The sequence below is a fragment of the Cuculus canorus genome, chromosome 21 (assembly GCF_017976375.1).
Source record: "Cuculus canorus isolate bCucCan1 chromosome 21, bCucCan1.pri, whole genome shotgun sequence".
NCBI classification, from domain to species: Eukaryota; Metazoa; Chordata; class Aves; order Cuculiformes; family Cuculidae; genus Cuculus; species Cuculus canorus.
In genome coordinates this window covers 2,978,467-2,998,409 of record NC_071421.1, presented here as the reverse complement: position 1 = coordinate 2,998,409, position 19,943 = coordinate 2,978,467, and the positions used below count along the sequence as shown (strand labels likewise).

General features: G+C 47.8%; 1 protein-coding gene across 3 annotated transcripts in view; it reads right to left on the bottom strand.

Annotated features, from left to right (window-relative positions):
- Positions 1-19,943, bottom strand: part of PRDM16 (PR/SET domain 16) — a 313,098-nt gene that overhangs the window by 237,438 nt on the left and 55,717 nt on the right. The gene's annotated exons all lie outside the window — the stretch shown is intronic.

Sequence of the window (19,943 nt, the reverse complement as noted above, 5' to 3'; positions counted from 1 at the left end):
TCACAGAGGGGGGAAAAAAAAAAAAGTTGTCTAATCTCTTTAAATTTAATCTTTACTTTCTGAAAAATCTGAGCATGCTTAGTGCTGGCCTCCGTTCCATTAGACTAATTAGGTCAAGATTACCTAAAACGGTACGACTTCACCAACTCCATTTAAATTCCCTCCCTCCTGTCCCTGGAGTTGCACTGTTTGGATTTTTATTCTCTTTTTCTCTCTCGTCCCCCAGAGAGCACGAAGCGTGTGGGCAACTATTATTAACAAACAAACCAACCAAAACCTGGATGAACGCTGCTAAGGGATTCTCCTCTTGGTCTTCAGCATCTGTCCAAACCAGACAAGACTTCTCTAGTATTTCCTGACTTCAGGACAATCGTGCTCAATGGCACTGGTTAAAAAAACCCTGCTTATATTCCCATATTTTTCTTCCTTTACCACACGGATCCATCTCGGCACTGTTGTTATTAGCCAACAGTTTCCTGTTAATGAAAAGACAGATGGTATTTTTGTTTCTTTTCTCAGTTTTTGATGCTTTCGCAAAGTTTTCAATATTTTATACCCATTGAAGCAAACACTAATTAATTAAAAGCACTGCAAAATGTTAAAGAGCTTCTGGATTTAAAGCCAAACAAAACTAGGAGATTCGTGCGTGCTGCTTATGGAACAGAACGCCCACCGCTCTCAGGAGCAGCAGTTCCTCCACCTGCCCCTCAGACCAATCTGTGGGGAGGGGGTTCGGTTGCTGTTGTATTCCAATTGTGCTTTCTCATGTTCTCCACAGCCGGGATAACGCCGGGCTGCGTGGTTCGCTGGTTTAAGAGTAATGCAAATACCTAAGAAAACAAAGGCTACACCTCCAAAAAAGGGGTTCCCCACTCACCTCAGAATCCAAATCTCGCCGAAAGCAGGTACCTTCTGCAAGGTGCCTTTAGGCAGCTATGGAAACGGTCGCTTAAATTTCACGCTACCTGAGTCTCGTAACCCAGAGATCAAACAAAACAAAGATATTTATTTTAGGACCTTCAGAACGTGAATGAACAATCTTTATCATTATCGAGTTTCCATGCGCTTATATAATTCTTCACAGACTAATAGATTTTGCTTTGACTTCCTTCTACGCTTGTTTTATTATGAAAGTCTTAAAGGAAAATGAAAACAATCCTGACCAAGGCTGGAAATCTCCTATGCAGTAGTAGAAGACGTACAAGTAGGAACTCAGCTCCTAAACCTCTTCCCTTGAGCTGACCAGCTGAAGCCACAGCAAATGTTTAACCTCAACGGGATGTTTGACTGGCGAGCTTTTAAGATCTCCCAGTTCCTGGGAGAGGGCAGGCAATTCGCTCAGCACGTACAGCCTCGGGAGAGCAGAACACACCAGCGCTTTAGCTGCTGGAAGAGGAGCCATGGGAAATGAAAGTCCACTACACAAAAATACACTGAGAGCTCTTGTCTAAGCTACAGAATTTTCCAGTGAGTGTTAACAAGTGCTACTTGAACCTCAAGGTGTTTGAATTGGTCTGCACTTCATGAAAGCATCAGACCAGCCTAGTGCTTGTCTCTAGCAATCCCAGCATCAAAGTTGCACAGAGCAGACGGAAATCTCAGGACAATGCGCTCCCGTGATATCGCCTGCGCAGTCAAGGTTTAGGTCCAGGCAAAAAAATCAATACTGCTGATAGGAAAGGAGGAGAAAATTAAACAGAAAGCAATGACCCACCTTTAATCTTTGCAAAGCTGGTTCAGACCTTGTACATCTCCCATCAATCCACTCCCTAATAAAGTGTGCAGGGTTTTTTTTTAATTTCAGATCAGGAAGAAAGCAATGCGGGTGAAGTACAAGTCTTCTTTCCAAAGGACCTACAGTTTACACCCCTGTGTTTTATGGCAGCTTTTCATTCCTTCCATTGTCATCCAGAGAGGTCATTCTGGAGAAGACCTGCTTCCCCTTTCACTTCTAAACTTACTCATTTTTCACCTAGGTAGTCCATCTGAATTAGGTTCTAGGAGTTGTCAGCCAAGATTGCCTTATTATAGCATGGTAAAAGCTTCAGAAATACAGTCATAATTTTCTAAGTACCTAAATACACTCTTACCTTCTATCTCCACCCTCGAATGCCCCTAAAATAACACTAACCTGTTAAGTAACAGCATTATCCAGGGAGCTCAGACAGCAGAACACCTCAATCTCATTTCATCCTTACAGAGAAATTTAACGAGTGTTGCCTTTTGCCTACAGAACCGCTTCAGCTCACCACTTCCACACAGTCTGTGGGACAGGAACATCGCCTGCTGCTGCCATCCAGATGACAACAGACCATCTGTGGACCCTGAGCACAGCCTCTCGTCAGCCTGCTGCTTTCCCCTCAGCTCCCAAATTGCTCTGCCCTCGCACCGTTCTCATGCGAGCGTCTCGTCACTTCAGATCTAGAAGAGTGCTGCACTTCAGGCTTATGTATAAAAACCTGGAAGGACACACGCGTTATGGGTAACCTGAAAAAAAAGTACATGAAAAGAGTCGGAGCCGAGATCCTCAGCAGAAACCAGACCGCTAGGCTAGAGACGTCGAAGGTAGGGAAGCACGGAGTCTGTTGTGCACTTCACCTCAGTATTTGCGACATTAAAGAAGCTATTAAACGCAGCGCGAATACGAAGAGGAGTTTTGCTAAAGGTTAGGAGTGCAAGTATTTTCCATTTACCAGCGTCTGAGGCTGCGAATCTCTTTAACCTGCACTCTGACACAGACACACAGCAAACTCCCAGCAAATTTATGTTACCTCAGCTCACCTGATGCTCTCAACACTTCATAGTAGCTTCAAAATCAATTAAAATCAGAGCATTTTAAAGACCTTACTTCAGCACTTGGCTATTTTAAGACTGTCTGAAGAGTCTGCAAAGCGCTGCCGAGCCACGCGACATTAAGAGCCCCCAAATCATTCCTAGCACTGCTTTTCATGGATCTACCCGGTAGTTAACGATTTGAGCCGAAATCAGGCAGATTTCTTTAAGTCTCCAAAGATAACAGCACGTCCTAAACTCCATCCAAAACCGCCACTCACAAAGGAGAGCGGTACACATCTCGGATTCTGCAGGTTATGGATATCTCCGACAGATCCCAAGGGCAGGGAGCGAGGATGGCAGGAGAGGGCGGGCACTGGAGCAGGACCAGCAGCAGCTGGGATGCTTCTGCTGACCAGGTGTCCTTCCAGTTCTGACGGATGAGCGTGAGGGGCTGCCAGGGTTCCTGCCCCACCGCCACCAGCCCTGTCCCTGCGGCACAGATGTCAAAGAGGTTATGGCTCAGCTCCTGAACCGCTGCAGTTCAAGGCCTGTTTTAAAAATCAGAAGCCCCAATGCCTGCCTTTAAGTGTTCCGTAACGGAATTCTGCCTCCCCTCCATAAAACGGGGCTGGTAGCGCGGCAGGGCAACACAACGGCAACTCAATGCCGTACGCTGAAGTTTAGACTGAGATCAAAAGCATCTGCTCACCGCAAAGGCAGTGTAAAAGGAACGAGAATCGGAACAGAGGTGATTTACCCACCCTGATGATATTTTCAAGTTTTCTTTTCTCCAGATATAAATTTTAACATTTTGGACCTTCTAACATCCTGTGAAATGACCGAAACAGCCCAGAATAACTCCATGACAAACAGTCACGGGGGAAAAAAAAGGTGTGATTCTCTGGTCTGAGTCAGATACCACAGGCCGGGTGTTTGCTTCTCCCTCTGACAATCCATTGGATCCTGATGACGAGAAGCATCTCGTAGGAAAGGCTTTATCCAAACTTCCAGTTGGCACCAGCGTAAAGGCTTTGAGAACCTCAAAAGTTCCACAAAACTTAGCAGAGTGGACCTAAAGCAATCCATTTTTTTATTCTACAAGCATTTAAACACAAGCATAACTTTACACACTTATTTACCCAGCAATGCGTAGCAAATGCGGGTTTGTTGTCATTTCCTTTCCTTAAAAGTACGTTTTACCCAACTTAATCTGGAATTTATTTAAGACAGAGGATCAGTTATTAATATACTTTTTCATTTTTTTTGGAAGATATTAATATCTTCTTTAGCTGCATGGCATAATAGCCCATTTATCAGAGAGGAAAGTCTCCAGAGGGACGAGATTTTTATTTCAAATACACTTTCGTAGTTATTGGAAAAGATTCAGCGTTTTTCTTGGAGAAATATGTCATTAAAGTAGAAAGATGAGGGAAAAGCTTGTATGCAACACAGGCTTTTCTCTGGTAGCAGCTTGGTGCCCTTCTGGAGAGATCCCTGAAGACATCAGCAGTCCCAGTTATCTCACGAGCAGGGAGCTCTGCCCACAGAATCACAGAATCACCAGGTTGGAAAGGACCCATTGGATCATCGAGTCCAACCATTCCTAACACTCCCTAAACCATGTCCCTCAGCACTTCATCCACCCGTTCCTTAAACACCTCCAGGGAAGGCGACTCGACCCTGCGCCCACGGCCAGATCAAGACCTTGGAATGTCAGCTTCGAGATTTCCCCGGCAATTGCCCGCCGACAGGAAAAGTGACAGTGCGGGCAGGCATTTCCCCCAATCTTTCTATTTTAGTACCTCTTAGAGGGGGAGAAACACCAGACAAAACCAAAAGAACCCAACTTGAAACCCCCTAAAAGCTGCATTCGGCACAGTGGGAAAGGAGGGGATGAGGCGAACCGCCAGGGAGCTCCGGGTGAGCCGGTTAACTTCAGGCTGATAATAGTCTATATTTCAGCGAACGCTACGACGTGAAACCTAATACAGATTTGATCTCTCTCACATGAACTCATAGTGAAGTCATAAATATTTCCCTACAGAATAATTTTCCTGTAAGCAGAGATTTACTGTAACCCAAATTGCAATTTACTCATTTCAGAGCATTAAAAACTAATCAGGCTCTCCCCAGAACTTCCATCGCTGGAAGAGGATTCCACAGTACGGTTACGCTGCCGAACAGTATCCGCAGCGAGAAAAGTGTTAGAGAGGTTTTTCATGCACTGATTTATGGGGGGGGGGGCTGATTTTCGTTCCTTTCTACCCATCTAGAAGACAGGAAAAAAAATCGGATTATTAAAAGGAAAACAATAAACAATGGTGGCCTTTTAGAGACTGGGTGGTTATGTTTAGAACTAACATTTCCAGAATAAAATTGTCAGGAACTAAACACAATCGAGCTTGGGTCAAACAAAACTTCTGCGAGTAAAACAATGAAAACGATCCTGGGTTCGGCAGAATTCCCTGCCTTGTAAAGGTTAAATCTCTTTCTTCGTTCCCACAAATCCAGACAAAACTTAGGCACTCGCTGCACTGAGAAACGTTAAATGATGTCTTCCCAATAACCCAAAATCATACCTAGCAAAAAGGAGAAGAATATTCCTGAGAAACGGTGTAAAATCTGGTGAAGGTGGGCTTCTGGCAAGTACAAACACAACCGTTAATGGCTTTTTTAATAACTCTGTGCCAGGCGGTAATGGGGACCCCCCTGCCAAAAGCACAGCAAGGTCAGGCGAGAGTCACAGGTGCGTTACAGCCAAAGAAATTCAGCCATCGCCTCCTCTGACCTTCCACAGCAACCGCCTCTCAAAGACCCCGACAGGAGCACCCCGGGTTTCTAACTGGCTTTTTTCTCTGGTCTGCGTTCTCTTTCTTCACTTCAATGTGTTTATCTTGTTGCAAATGCCACCTAAAATAAACACAAGTGTCGTACGATGCCCGCACGTCTCCCCGTCCCCGACAGCACCCTCTGCTCCCGCCCCGGGATCCCACAGCCATCTGACGAGGGGGAGCACCACAACGAACGCGCTGGGAGTGAAGCGCACCCAAAGGTGGGCGGCGAAGGGAATGATGCTGTGTGTGCATGTGTGTGTGTAAAAAACAACCCCGCCGGGTCTCTCTGGCTGAGCGGCGACGTGCGAGCGCCCGCGCAGGGGGTGCCCAGCACTGTTTGGGCCCGGCAGCCCCGGGCAGAGCCTTGCCTTGGCCACCAAAGGGTCCGTTGTGGCCCACGGGCACCGGCATGAGCACCCAGCACTGCCCGGGGCCCCACTGCCCTCTGGTCAGCCCTCCGCCCCATAGCACTCAACCCTCCAGCCAAGCCTTGGCCCCACAGCGTCCAATCTTTTGTCCACCCCTCAACCCCATGGCATCTGCTCCTCCATCCAATCCTCAGCCCCATAGCGCCCGGCCCTCAGCCCCATGGCACCCAATCCTCTGGCCAACCTCAGCCCCATAGCATCCAGCCCTCAGCCCCATGGCACCCAATCCTCTGGCCAACCCTCAGCCCCACAGCACCCAACCCTCCGGCCAACCCTCAGCCCCACAGCACCCACCCTTCTGACCAACCCTCAGCCCCATGGCACCCAATCTTCTTGCCAACCCTCAGCCCCATATTGCCCAGCCCTCAGCCCCACAGCACCCAATCCTCTGGCCAGCCCTCAGCCCCACAGCACCCACCCTTCTGGCCAGCCATCAGCCCCACAGCGTCCAGCCCTCAGCCCCACAGCACCCACCCTTCTGGCCAGCCCTCAGCCCCACAGCACCCACCCTTCTGGCCAGCCATCAGCCCCATGGTGCCCAGCCCTCTGCCGCCCCACAATGCCCACCCATCCGACCAAGCCTCAGCCCCACAGCGCCCAGATCTCAGCCCCACGGCGCGCCCCCTCCTCCAGCCCCCTGCCCCACGGCGCTGCTCCCCTCTGGTTTCTGGGGCAGGTCAGAATATTTAAACAGTTGTACATTCAAAGCCCACAATGAAGGGAAGAGAATTACCTAAGGACAGGGTGAGCCCGTTTGATCAATGCATAATCAGATAACTGCTCCAGCTTTTTTTCTACAAGTCTTTAAGCAAAGATCAGCCACTCAAATTCTAATTCCTTTTGCTAATTAACCAGCCTGTTAATTGCTCTCGGGGTCTCTAATGCCATGTCATTATGCTTTTTAACAGCCTGCTTGACATCAATAGGGCTGCGAGCTCCACACAAACAAAGCGGGCATCTAGCACTTACTGAATTAGGCTAATGCGGGCGCTGGAGCCGGGCACTGGCACGTCGCCTCCAGCGGGCAGCATTTCATTATCATTTCATCATTACAAATGTTCAACACTTACCAGAGCAGGCAGCAAAATGTGCTGAACGGGAGGAGAAAGGCGTGAAAGCGCTGCTTGGGCCCCACTGGCCACCCGCTGCCGCGCTCGCCTGCTTCCCCGCAGTGCCAGCAAGGTCCAGTATGACCCAGTATGGTCCAGCGTGACCCAGCCTCGATCGCCTGCTTGCCCGCATTGCCAGTAAGGTCCAGTATGACCCAGTATGGTCCAGCGTGACCCAGCCTCAATCGCCTGCTTGCCCGCAGTGCCAGTAAGGTCCAGTACGACCCAGTATGGTCCAGCGTGACCCAGCCTCGCTCGCCTGCTAGCCCACATTGCCAGTAAGGTCCAGTATGACCCAGTATGGTCCAGTGTGACCCAGCCTCGCTCGCCTGCTAGCCCACATTGCCAGTAAGGTCCAGTATGACCCAGTATGGTCCAGTGTGACCCAGCCTTGCTCGCCTGCTTGCCCACACTGCCAGCAAGGTCCAGTATGACCCAGTATGGTCCAGCATGACCCAGCCTCGCTTGCCTGCTTGCCCACACTGCCAGCAAGGTCCAGTATGACCCAGTATGGTCCAGCGTGACCCTGCCTCGCTCGCCTGCATTGCCAGTAAGGTCCAGTATGGCCCAGTATGGTCCAACGTGACCCAGCCACGCTCGCCTGCACAGCCTGCGTGGTCCAGTATGCTCCAGCCTCACTCGCCTGCTCACCTGCATGGCCAGCATGGTCCAGCCTCGCTCACCTGCCTGCCCAGTATGGCCCAGTATGGTCCAGCATGACCCAGCCTTGCCTGCTCGCTCACCTGCGTGGCCAGTATGGTTCAATATGGCCCAGCACGGCTCAGCCTCGCTCACCCGCTCACCTGCATGGCCCAGCACGGCCAGCCATGGGTCTGGGAGCGTGGGGTCAGCAGGGCCGGCCCACAGCAGGGGCCAGCCCAGCCCCATCCCATCCCCCAGCCGGGCTGAGCACAACATGTGGCTCCAGCTGAGGGACTCTGCTTTCCGCGCTCCATTAGCCCGGGAGAAATTCCACCAGTGAACTGCTGAGTGAGGGGCCTTGTCTGCCTGTCACAGACCCGTCTGCAGGAGGGCAGCGGCAGGGAGCGGCGCTGCGTGCACCCCAGAGGGCTTTAACCGTGGCTTATTTCAACAGGCTTGCACGCACGCACACAGAGATACCAAGCTGCACGATTTTGCAAAGGCTCCTGGGGAGGAAAAGCCACATCCAGCAGTGCGAAACACTCAGGGCCCCTTCCTAGCCAAGGTCAGAGGGAAGCGGAGTGTGAGGAATTGTTCCTGGGGTGCTGTCAGCCAGGGTCCCCGGGTGCCCCAGGCAACAGGACAGGGAGGCCTGGCTCGCCGCAAACAAGCCGTGGGTCTTCCAGCACCCTGCGTGTAGCACGAAGAGGGCTCCGAGCTCTCCATCACCCACACGGCTCTGCAAACCCTGGCACATCACCCTCCCACCAGGCACCGCAACCCCTGACCAGAGCGGACTTCAACTACACGCCTCTACCTCGCCTCACCTTCTCATAAGCTGTTTGTATCGTTCTTTTTTAAGTAAATAGGCTGTTCCAACTGAACACGTCCCTCCGGGAGGTCACCACCTCCTCCCCTTCACCAGAACAGGACAGCGCTGCACAGCTCGGGGCGCGGGCGCCAGGCTGGGGGATCCCTCGGCAAAACCACTGCTGTACTTAGCCCTGAGGGCAAAGCAGGATCATTAGTTAGGAGAGATCAAGTTGAAACTCTGCTTTACAAGAGGTTCCAGACCCTGAGAACCACAGTTCATCTCGCTCTTAATGTGAGATCTTCTAGAACTGCACTGATTGTCTCCGTTACCAAACGGTCATCGTTCACGTCAACAAAGCAGAAAGGAAGTGAAGCTAGAAAATAGCCTTGATTTCTCTGCCTCTCAGGAATAACGTCTGCAGACAGCACAGAGCTCTTGGCATCCCTGATGCGTTTGTATCTGAATGACTTACGCTGTAGGCGAAGAGTCACTGTTATAACGCATGGAAAATATTTTCAGTTATATTAAGAATACATAAATTGTATTACGCTGCTGGACAGAACGAGTTTGGATAAAGCAAAACATGATGAACGAGTTGTGAGAGCAGACTGAGATCTCCACTGAAGCACAGTCAAAACAAAGCGTGAGTTGTACTGGATGCGCCCAAGCTCAACTGTTTTTCTTTCAGACTTTGACACCATTTGAAGACCTTCCCAGTAACCCAAACGAAGAATTCTGCAACCAGAGGTGCATCAAAAAATCCAGTAGCACAATAAAAACAACTCATGCCTTATAAATATTGGGTGTGAGTACAAGCCATCTCTTACCAGCGTTTGTTTCTTAAGAAAACTGAGGTCCAAATCTTGAAAATGCTTATACGCACTCCTAAAGCGCCTCAAGATACCGTTTACGGGGAACTCCTCACACAATGCCAAGCACACTCTTCAACCACAGGTACAGCAGCTCATTGTTAAAGTGCAAAGATTAAAGAACACGATGTAAGAAATAAAAGCTTTTTTAAATAAATTATTAAAGCATATTTTTGCATTTTGCAGCAGAAATAAAAAATACCAAAGTGATTTAGTTTGCAAAATATTCCTTCGTCGGGCATCTTAAATCACGAGGTGGAATGGGGCAGCAGATTCTAGAAAATGCCAAGTATCGATTAAAAGAACAAGAAATAACTATTACTAAAAGCTAAATTAGGGTTGACTCCTCCTTTCTCTTGAGGGCCAGGCGTTTATTTTCCACTATCAGGCTATTTACTGGCTTTCGGTGCAGAAATTTAGTGTTTGGGCCAAAACAAATTCTGAGCTGACAACAGTCCCGGTGCTTCAGATCCCAAAGCGCAGCAGCAGCCCTACTTCTGCCTTAGTGCTCGTAGCACCGATTCACGTCCCTTTGAGTTCCGTTTTAAAGCAGTTGGCCACCCGAGCCCTCTGTTATCTTAAATAATGCCCGATAGCATCCAAAGATGCGTCTTTGGCAAAAGCACCGAGCTTCACCCTTGAATGCAAAGACCCGAAATGGGGAGGCGCTCCCAGCACTGCCAAGATAACGGCACAAACGAGTCCAGAAGCAGCGCGGCACCCAGGCTGTTAAGAGGATCTCTGAGCCGAAAGCTGGTTTGGACGAACAACTTGACTTCATAGGTGTCTGCTTGGGGCCACCCTTCATTGCAGAGCTCCGAGAATAAAGAGAAAGTCTTGGATACACCTGACAGAAATCCAAAGCTGCACCTTCATCCCAAGCAACTGCCCTCTTTACTAAGTAGCCCGGAGACTGAACCTGCCTGGATTTTAACGCAGAAAGAACCCATTTTGTAAAGTTTGAAATTTTTGTAAATTTAAAACAAGTTTTGTAAGCTCTGTTATTTTTTCAGTAACGACGTCCTCGTTTTTTAGCACACGAGGAATCGGGCTCCTCCAACCCAGAGCTACTCCCGCACCCCCACCCCAGTTCTTTTTCGTTATCTCTTCTCCTCCATCAGCTCAGCCTCTTCCCCCTCTCCTTTCCCTCGTTCCTTGCTCTGCCCAAGCACAAACAGCGGTAGCAATATCCTCACCACTCCTGACAGTTCCCATCTGGTCGCTATCTCCCCGTCCTGTCCCCCTTCCCCTAATCGTTTCCTCCGCCGCTCTGGCAGGAACGGCCTGTGCTCATCAAACAACCGGACGAGCGTGGTCTGCCCAGATACCGACGCCGATCTGTACCCACAACTCGAAACATTTCTGCTCCACCATCCCCAACTCATTTTAAACTGCTCCCCTTGAAACTTTGCCTCGTTTCCTTCGCTCAGCTCACCCTGACTGCAGTGCCTGGTCATTAGCCAAGTTAAAAGACCCATTTCATCCTCATTTTGATTTTTCTAGTAAATTTTGGCACATAACGAGACAGAAATATTTAATACGCAGCCTTCTGCATCCTGGGCTTGCCTACGGAATGGCTATAGCCGATACCATAAAGAATTGGTGGCTGATAGGAATGGTTGGACTCTATCTAAGAGGTCTTTTCCAACCTAGTGATTCTATGATTTGATGATTTAATCCTTTGGCTACTGACTTCATATCCAATTTATAAATGAGAAAAGCAAAATACGCTCATCCGCAATCTCCCAAACATTGGCTGTTGCTCTTACGTGGAGTTAATCTGCGGTCCCTACGTGTGCCCGTGTAGGTACAGATATTTACGGGCACACACGTGGGTAAAAACGCATCCACCGACAGAATAATTTATGCATCTCCTACGTCTGCTGCAGGATAGCAACGCAATTAAGTCGCCGTGACTGAGACAATTATCCATACAGTAAGTAAAATGAGATGTCCACAGTACACTGCGGAGGTTTAAAAGACGTGGGAATAGAGTAGAGAAACTCCGTAGAGTCATGCAGCTAATGAGCAATAAATACACACTGGCACACCCTCATCAATTTTAAAGTCTTGGTATGAAAAGAATGTAATTAATTAAGATATGTTGATTTATAAGAGGTGACATAACAAGATGGATAGAGAAATCTTTTCCCTCCAATCTGTCATGGTTTCTTTCTCGGCGAGGGCCCGACATGCCACGATGCCCTCCTTGGACAGGCAGAAAGAAACCGGCTTGAGGGGTTTTTTTTTGTTGTAAGGAACATAAACTTCCTTTTCAACCCTTATTTGCGCTTGGCACAACTATATTTAATGCGGAACACTACGGAACACACAAAAGGAAAAAAAGTGAGCCGAAAAAAAAATTATATTCAGAAAAATCCTTTCCACTTTTGTCCTGTATTACATTTCTGCTCATTGAAACAGAAACCCCGTTTCCCTTCCTCCCTCCCCTTAAGTCAGATGACTTTTTTGTAACTTGGCATACAGACAGTCTGGTATAAAACAGGACTGGAGCATTTGTTGAGTCAAGATGTTTAATTTTTTTTTGCTCACATAATGATCCTTTTTTCCCTCCAGCCACTTGAGTTTTGTTTATGTTGCTTGAGCCCTAAAGTAATACATGAATTCTCTCCGCTGCCAAGATGACGACTTCGGCACCGGGCTAGATGAGCCAAAGAGGACGACATTCAGTTTTAAGGATAGAGGTATTTGAAAAGCCTTTTTTTCCAGTTGTGACAAATTAAATGCATTAAAGGAAACAACTGCTGCTGCGAGAGCTACTGGAACGAACTGGGAGAGTTTTATTTTCATCGCAAGCACTTGACTTTTGCTAGGGGACACTTTGCTCCCGTGCCAACGCTGGCTTATATTTTATTATTCCTAGAACAAAAAGGTGCAGTAATTAGAATTGGGGAAGTCGCGCTCAAAGAAACCAAGTCATCAGATAAATTTGATACCATTAAGCGGTTATAAAAGGTGGGAATTTGAAAAAGAAGAATAACTGCTTGGCCGTATTGGTTTTATCCTGTCAGGGAAAGATGAATGAGAAGTACAGCTACTTTCACTCAGGCTGGACATGTAAACCTTGTACTTAATGACTGATGAGCAAATTTTTTTCTCTTCCAAGTGCAGATGGGCAAATCCCTCGTAATTACAAAACACAAGAAAATCTAATTTTACCGACAGAAAGCAGCGCACCGTCCAAAAGTTTCCCGAGCAAGAGCTTTAGGTGATTGTTGAAGAAAAAAGCCAAACAACGTTTGTTATAATGTGATCCATATTCTGCCACATGCACATTTAATATAAAAGTTATGCCTGATATATACCGCCTTAGCATTTTTCTATTCTAACTGAAAGCCTTTTGTTCTGTCGAGATTATAGGAGGATTTGCTTTCATTTCTCATGATGTTTCACTCAATATATCACTAACATTAGCGGGACTTAATAAGTGCCCACCTTCTCCTTCCCCCCGCCCTGCCCGAGCTCTTTTGATGCATATTCCTCAAGAACCCTCTGATGTTCGACACTGTCTGACAAGCGGCCCCTCCAGACCCCGGTAAGGGAGAGAATGAAGAGGACCAGTCCGTAAAATACCGCGTGGGGCTCACAACCCAGCAAGCGGAATGTTTTGCAGCTTTAAATTCTGCCCTGGGTACGGTCGCCGTAATGGGCTTCCCTTCCTCCTTTTCTCCGCTGCAGATTCACATCTGTTTCTCTGCATTTTGAAACTGTGTTCATTTTTCACTGCTGCCCTTTGTCCCACACTTACTGGCTCTCGCCAAAGGCTTCATTTCACTTATTCAATAAGCGAGAGGCACTGCAGACCAGAGAGAGCTTTAGGACAAAGCTCAAACTTCTATTAGGCCTCAACAAAAATGTTTTTGTTCCCTATCAAGGAACTTTTTCCTGTTGCTTGGTGTCGGTTTGGTTTGGTTGTTATTAGCATTAGTAGTTTGTAATTGCCCAAACAGTTTGCAATCGCCAACTTTTAAAATAAATAAGAAAATAGATGTGACAATAATGTCTATTAACCTTTAGCAGAAAAACTTTGCACTGGGAAGATCCCATTTGTCCCTCAGCCTTTTACGCCCGCGATCCTTGGCTGTATCTGCAAATAGAGCACATTGGTGCTTCGGAGATCCTGGGTTCTTTCTGCACTTGTGTAAGCGCTCTGTTAACATCCATTTCCATGTCTCCCTGGCTCCATACCCGTTCTGTCGGAAAGCAGGCGGGACTTCCTGGGAATGCCTTGCCAAGCCGTCCCCGGCCGCGCCTGGCTTCTTCCTCCAGTCACCGCACTAATTGCTGCCTTTTACTGCACAACAAAACCAAGGAGAAGAGACCAGCCACCTAGGTTTGCCCAACACAATATTTCTGACTCGTTAACGAGTTTATTATATCCCGTTGCTAATCTAAATACCAAAGAGCTCTTCTGCAGAGGAGAAATAGCAAGTATGAAACTTCTAACACTTAACTATCGTGCTAAGAGCTTAATGTCTGCACGCAAAAATGATTTAACTCTTGTGGCTGTTCATTATGCCACAAGCACGTGAGTCAAACAGTTTTTTCTTACTAAATCATCATCCCACTATGGTGCCAACACTATAAACCCTCTTGTAAAACTGTGAGGTTCAGGAAATATTTCTACTAAGATTGACGGTTTCGAGGTGTGACCCATTTTTTTCCCCCCTCCTCCTATTCGAGGCTCATCCGACGCTGCCGTCTGGAGCACCCCACAACTTCCACGTGTTTCATTAGGCATCACAGTCTATTTTACAGGTTGAAGCTTTAAAAAGCATAGAACATAAAAGCCGACTACACGGGTCCTTTTATACCCACTACAGCTAAGGAGCGAGCAAAGAATGGCAGCAAGCCCTGTGCCGGTTTGTGCCTCTCCCCAGCATGCAGGGAAATATTCCCAATATAAACCCCCGTGGGAAGGCAGCGGTGCTGCCCCCTCGCCTCGGGGTGGGCTCTAACGAGGCTTTCCCTGCTTGGGGAGACGACTCCAGCAACGAGGGGTACCTTACATCCCTCACCATTCCCATTTAAAGCCATGATGTTTACTGTCATTAATCCCAACCTTCCATCCCAGCTACCCCCCTAACTTTGCCACTTTGTGTAATTAAGCGCAGGCACCTGTGTTCCTTGTCAGCAGCGACATTCCCTGGGCTGCAAACACAACCGAGGAATGAGCAGTCATCAATTACCCGTCTGCTTTGCTTTTGCTTAGGTATTTGGCATTATATTTCTCCTGCATCCGCACATCTTCTGCTCCTGCGATGTTATCACATCTGGTCTCGTTACACTGTTTGGTTTAGGTCCTGTCTGCTGTCAGGGAGTTATCTAAATACCCCAAACCCATCTGCAGCCTCCTGGCTTTCTCAGCTCTTGTTTACTGCAGAAGTTTTAAGCGTGGATGGGTTTTTCAAGGGCAGCCCAACTATATTTACACTTGTTCCAGTCTCTGGTAATTTAAGCCCATAAGTCAAAGTGAACAACTGGTGACATTAATGAGGCTTCAGAAGAATGAAATTGGTGGTAACTCGCATCCCAAGGGAGGGGTGTTGATGATGGAGAAAAGAAACATAATATTTGTGGAATTAAATAATACTGAACAAACAAGAGGTCTAAAACAGACTGTATCCATCTTTTTAATTATCGAGGGTTTGTTGTGGAGTATTTTTTAAACCAGACCCTGACTGTTAAAAGCGTTTCTATTCTCCCCAGCCTCCTATGGGACCCCGAAAGCATGCTATTAAAAGCCTTAACATTGCTCTTAGAGGGCTGGGAGCGAGTTGGTTGCACAAAGGATCTTTCTCTAGAGATCTGAACTCAAATTAATGCCTTGCTCTTCAGATACTACCTAGCACAAACTTGCCAAGTTGCAGTCACAAGGGATTTAGTATCATCAGCAGCATCGGCTGGAGGGAAGCCCACAGCTCCGCGTGCCCACGGCACAACCATAGGCTGTACTTGACAAGGACCACCCAGTTTCATGCAGGAAATGGGTAAACTGGGAAGGAGAAGAAAAAGGGTCAGGCAGAATGCGAGAGGCAAAACCTGCAGCTATCTGTATTTGGTCACCAAAACTAGATCCCAAACCAACTTCCAAGACCTTAGGAAGGCAGGTATCAGGTTCTTCAACATAGTGTAAAATACTAGGATCTTCATTGGAAGATTGGAAGAGAAAAGGGGGGGATAAGGGAAGAAGAGGGGGAAATGGAGCAGTTGATTTTGGTTCACAAGACAGTTTCTACCACGCGGCTGCCTTCCCCACCAGCACAACAGATCTTGACAGCCCTGGCACTTGTTGAGTTCCATCAAAGAATAGTTGCACTTCGCTTTACGTTGCATTAAAAATAGCAAAAAGAAAAAAAAAAACAAACCCTAAACCATATCTTTGAAAGTAGGTGATTTTCAGTTCTAGTTCTACTCCTTCCAAGGCTTTAGTGTTTACACTCTCAATCATCAGATTCTTCCCACTTCTCCCTGTCCCCGGCTTCCTACCCCCGCTCCCCGTCTGAACAAATCAGCACATGAATATTTACAAAGACACGGAAGAAAGCAATTGTCCCCAGAGTTCTTTTCAATTGAAATATCATTTCAAGCTGGAATCACGTTGAAGATAATTAAAAAGGATTCCAAAGGGACAAACCCATCCCCAGCTCACCCGTACGGCAGCACAATGGGCGACCACTGTGCGAGCGAGCAGGCCTGATGGCACTTTATTTAACACGTCTATCTCGCCCCGATGAGCCGCTCGTATTGTGAATCACAAGGAAGATGTAGCACAGGACAAGCGCCGCTGACAGACGCAGCCTGTGACTGTTCATAAAAGAGAAACAGCGAGAGCTCTCCGCAGCGCAGGACCCTGTCCCGCTCCGGCGCAGCATGGAATCGATACGTTTCTAGATGAATTCACCGGGGAAGTTTGGGGGGGGCAGGGGAATAGGAACCATTATGCCTTGATAAAAACTGCAGCAGGAACCAACATCGCCACGCTAGCAAACTTTGCCAGGAGCAAAGATAAACCAGGCTATTAAATCGCACTACAAGGTTTTTTTTTTCCCCCTTACTCTGCAAGATATTTGTGCAAGAGTTTTCTATCCCGCGTCCTCTATTAGCATTTACTTTCATTCAAATTAGGGCCGCAATAAAGACAAATGACTGTGGCAGCTTCAATGCATTCTTACTTGTCAACTACAACACGCGTACTTCCCCTCATGCGCAGCTGGCTGGTAAGGTAACTCGCTGCCGTAGCATGACACGCCGCAGAGAGCTCATAACGCGCATCTAGGCTCTCCGCAGAGTTCCTATTTTAGGCAAAAAAAGCTCCTAAAAATACAAAACGTCCTTATTTCCCACAATACACCCATGGGCACGCATTCTTCCCCCGGCGATGCACAGGTGAGGAAGCCTTCGCCCACCAGCTCCAGCCACACACACCTTCAAGCTTTCTGCTTTTCTTAAAGCACATGAAATTAGTAGATTCCTTTGAGATAGTTGAGCGGGGAATTAGCTTTAATTTATTATATACATCACCTGATTCCAAATAACGCCTCGGTGAAGCAGCGCGTTTATTATTAAAGCTGGGCAGAAAAGAGGCGTAAGCATTTCTGGGGCTTCTCCACGCTTGCCCCCACCCCACCACCCCTACGATGTGCAATTTCTCTGGCCCAAGCAACCGTGTTACAAGGGGAGACAAGCCAAAATAAATGCAAAACACTCCTTTTTCCTCTAGCTTCTCAGAGCACACGTTATGCATAAATTAGAGGGGAAAAAAAAGAGAAAAGCTAATAAGCAAGGGTTTTTTTTTCCTGCTCGTTAGTTGGTTTAAAGTGCCGGTGTGCAAGAAAACTCAGAAAAACGGAGGCTACGTTTGAGATACACGCAAAATGCCTTCACTTTCTCATTCTCAGCATATCATTTCTATTATTTTAGTACTGTCTGACAAGCAGCAGCAGTGAGATCATGTCAGTAACGAAGCCAGCCAGACAATACTGAGACTAAACTTCCCTCTGCCAGCCCCCCTTCCCCGAACGCCCCCCCCCAGAATCTGATTTTCAGCCAGGTCGGCTCCCATGGAGCAGAGATCCTTAAAGGGCAACTCTCTTCTCCAACCTCCCTGCGATATGAACAAGGTATCCGAGCCTTCCCTCTTCTCCAGTGGTCTTGGAAAGGGGGGAAAGGATGTCAGTCAGAAATAATTTTAGCAGCAAATTCCACCTTCATAATGGCTCTTATGCCTTAGCAATTCCCTTTCAGCTTGTTTATTGCCCTTGGGATGCGTTATTGGAGTGAAAGCAATGGCCCCGCAGCCCAGACGGGTGGGCAGGGTGGGACAGCGGGGCAGCGAGGAGGAGAACCTTGGCCTTCCCAACGCTCCAAGTTTGCCTCAGGAATCGTACGAGCTGTGGGAGCTACTTGGAGGTGCAGGAATTGCAGCAAGTGGATGTGAAAGCTGGTGTTCAGCCCATTCTGATGATTTTAATCCCGTTTATGAGGGATGTACGTGCATGGCGCATCCTGCAGAGCGTTTTCTCTGCACAAGCCCGGTAGTACCACGTTTCCATTAAGCATCATCAGTTTCCTCAACTCTTGATTTGCATTGTGGCAGCGTTTACGAGCCAAGGAAATTAGGGGCAATATGCACAGCCTTTCAGAGGCCAAAATGCGTTTATTTTTTGATTGGTTTATTTTACAACGTGTCCATATATGCTATTGTAGCTCCCGCGCATTCTCGTACCTCCACACTAACTGAGAGCACTTAATTGTAATTAAATACTACACCATTAAATATGTTCACGTTGTTCATGGCGAAACTCCACCAAGATTTATTTCTATATATTTTGCTTGGAATTTAATTTGGTTTTTTTCTCAAATGGCCTTGACGCCAAGCCCGCCTTTCCATCCCGTAGTTAGAGATGCGATTTCTATAATAGCAGCTTGTTAGACTCTAATAAAAAATACTTGTTGCTTTCCAAAGAGCTCCTTCAGATGAGATAACGCCTATTTATCTAAAATATCAAATGGGCAGCAAGAAATACCAACAGAGAAACTGATAGGCACACAGGAGGCTCTCTTTCCTTCTCTTTCTGAAGAGATTTAAAGCTGAATAAACACCTTGGAAAAGCACAAGCAATATAGGGATCTCCTGGGTTCTGAACCAGACCTTTCAAAGTTAAAAATACACATTTCGAGACCGCTCCTGGCTCACCAGAGCCGTCCCAGCGATCCCATTCCGGAGGGCCCTTCCACAGGCTCTTCAGGATGGGATCTGTAAGGGTAAACTCAAGTTTGTTCGTTCTTTCTGTTTTCTTGATCAAGCAAAAGCGTTCCCGTCTCCTTAGCATTAATTTCATGCCCATAATGATTAGCATATAAATCTAAAAGCATGTGTTCGGCTGTCCAAGGGACTTTTTTTTTCCATATTCAATACGTCCTTAATCTCATTAGCTCAGGTAAACAACTAATAGCCATTAAAAAAAGCACAACTTATCAGAAAATAGTTAACCCTTTCAGGCATGCCAGGAAGGGGAAAACTCTCAAAATTGTAGGAATGCGTATTTTTAGTAAGACCTACTCAAACGTAGCAAACCGGGTGTGTTTTAGAGGAAGATCTCGGACTGTAGCCGGGACCGGAGTGCAGCTCGGAGCCTCCTTCCCCATCCAGCCCAGACCAAAGCTCTCCCCAAAGCTGCTGGAGGCTTTTGATAGCGAAAAGCAGAGGGACACGACAGAGCCTGAACACTCAAACGCAAGAGAGGCCAATCGGGAAAGCTTTTGGATTAGGTCTTCTCGCTGCTGGTGCGATCTATGGTATAAAATCGCCCGAGGGAGGCCGAAGTGCCTCTGCCATGTGGCAGCCACTGCGCTCCGGCTCCCGGCCGAAGGGCCCCTGGACCCGCACGCTCCTTATCAGCTGCAGGGGAAGGGGCTGTCTCGCAGCCCCTGGAAAAGGAAGGAAAGGCAGGGTGCAGCCTGGGGTGGCAATCGCAGCGGGACTCTGGACTTGCTCAGCGGTGGGGAGGAGTCTTGAGCCTTACTGAAGAACGACACAAAACAACTAACGCGGCCCCTAACACAACACGCACCCACTGCCGGTGGGGATGGGCAGAGTTGCGCCCGGAGCTTTAGAGCAGCAGCTAGAGAGACATCCAGGTGCCACCTGCTCCTCGCAGAGGGAGACTGAGCTTTCCTGCCTGCTCTGAGAAGAGCTGTAGAGGCGCACAGCCTGCTCGGAGGCAGAGGGGGGCTTCCACGTTCCTCACTTCAAGGTGTTTTCCAGGCTCTTCCCTTCTTTCTATTACAGAGACATTTCAGCGTTGCAGATAAACACACACATTTGGGGGCTACAGGAAAGCTGGAGAGGGGCTGTTCACAAACACTTGTGGGGATAGGACAAGGAGGAATGGGGATAAACTGGAGAGGGGCAGATTTAGACTGGACATAAGGAGGAATTTCTTCAC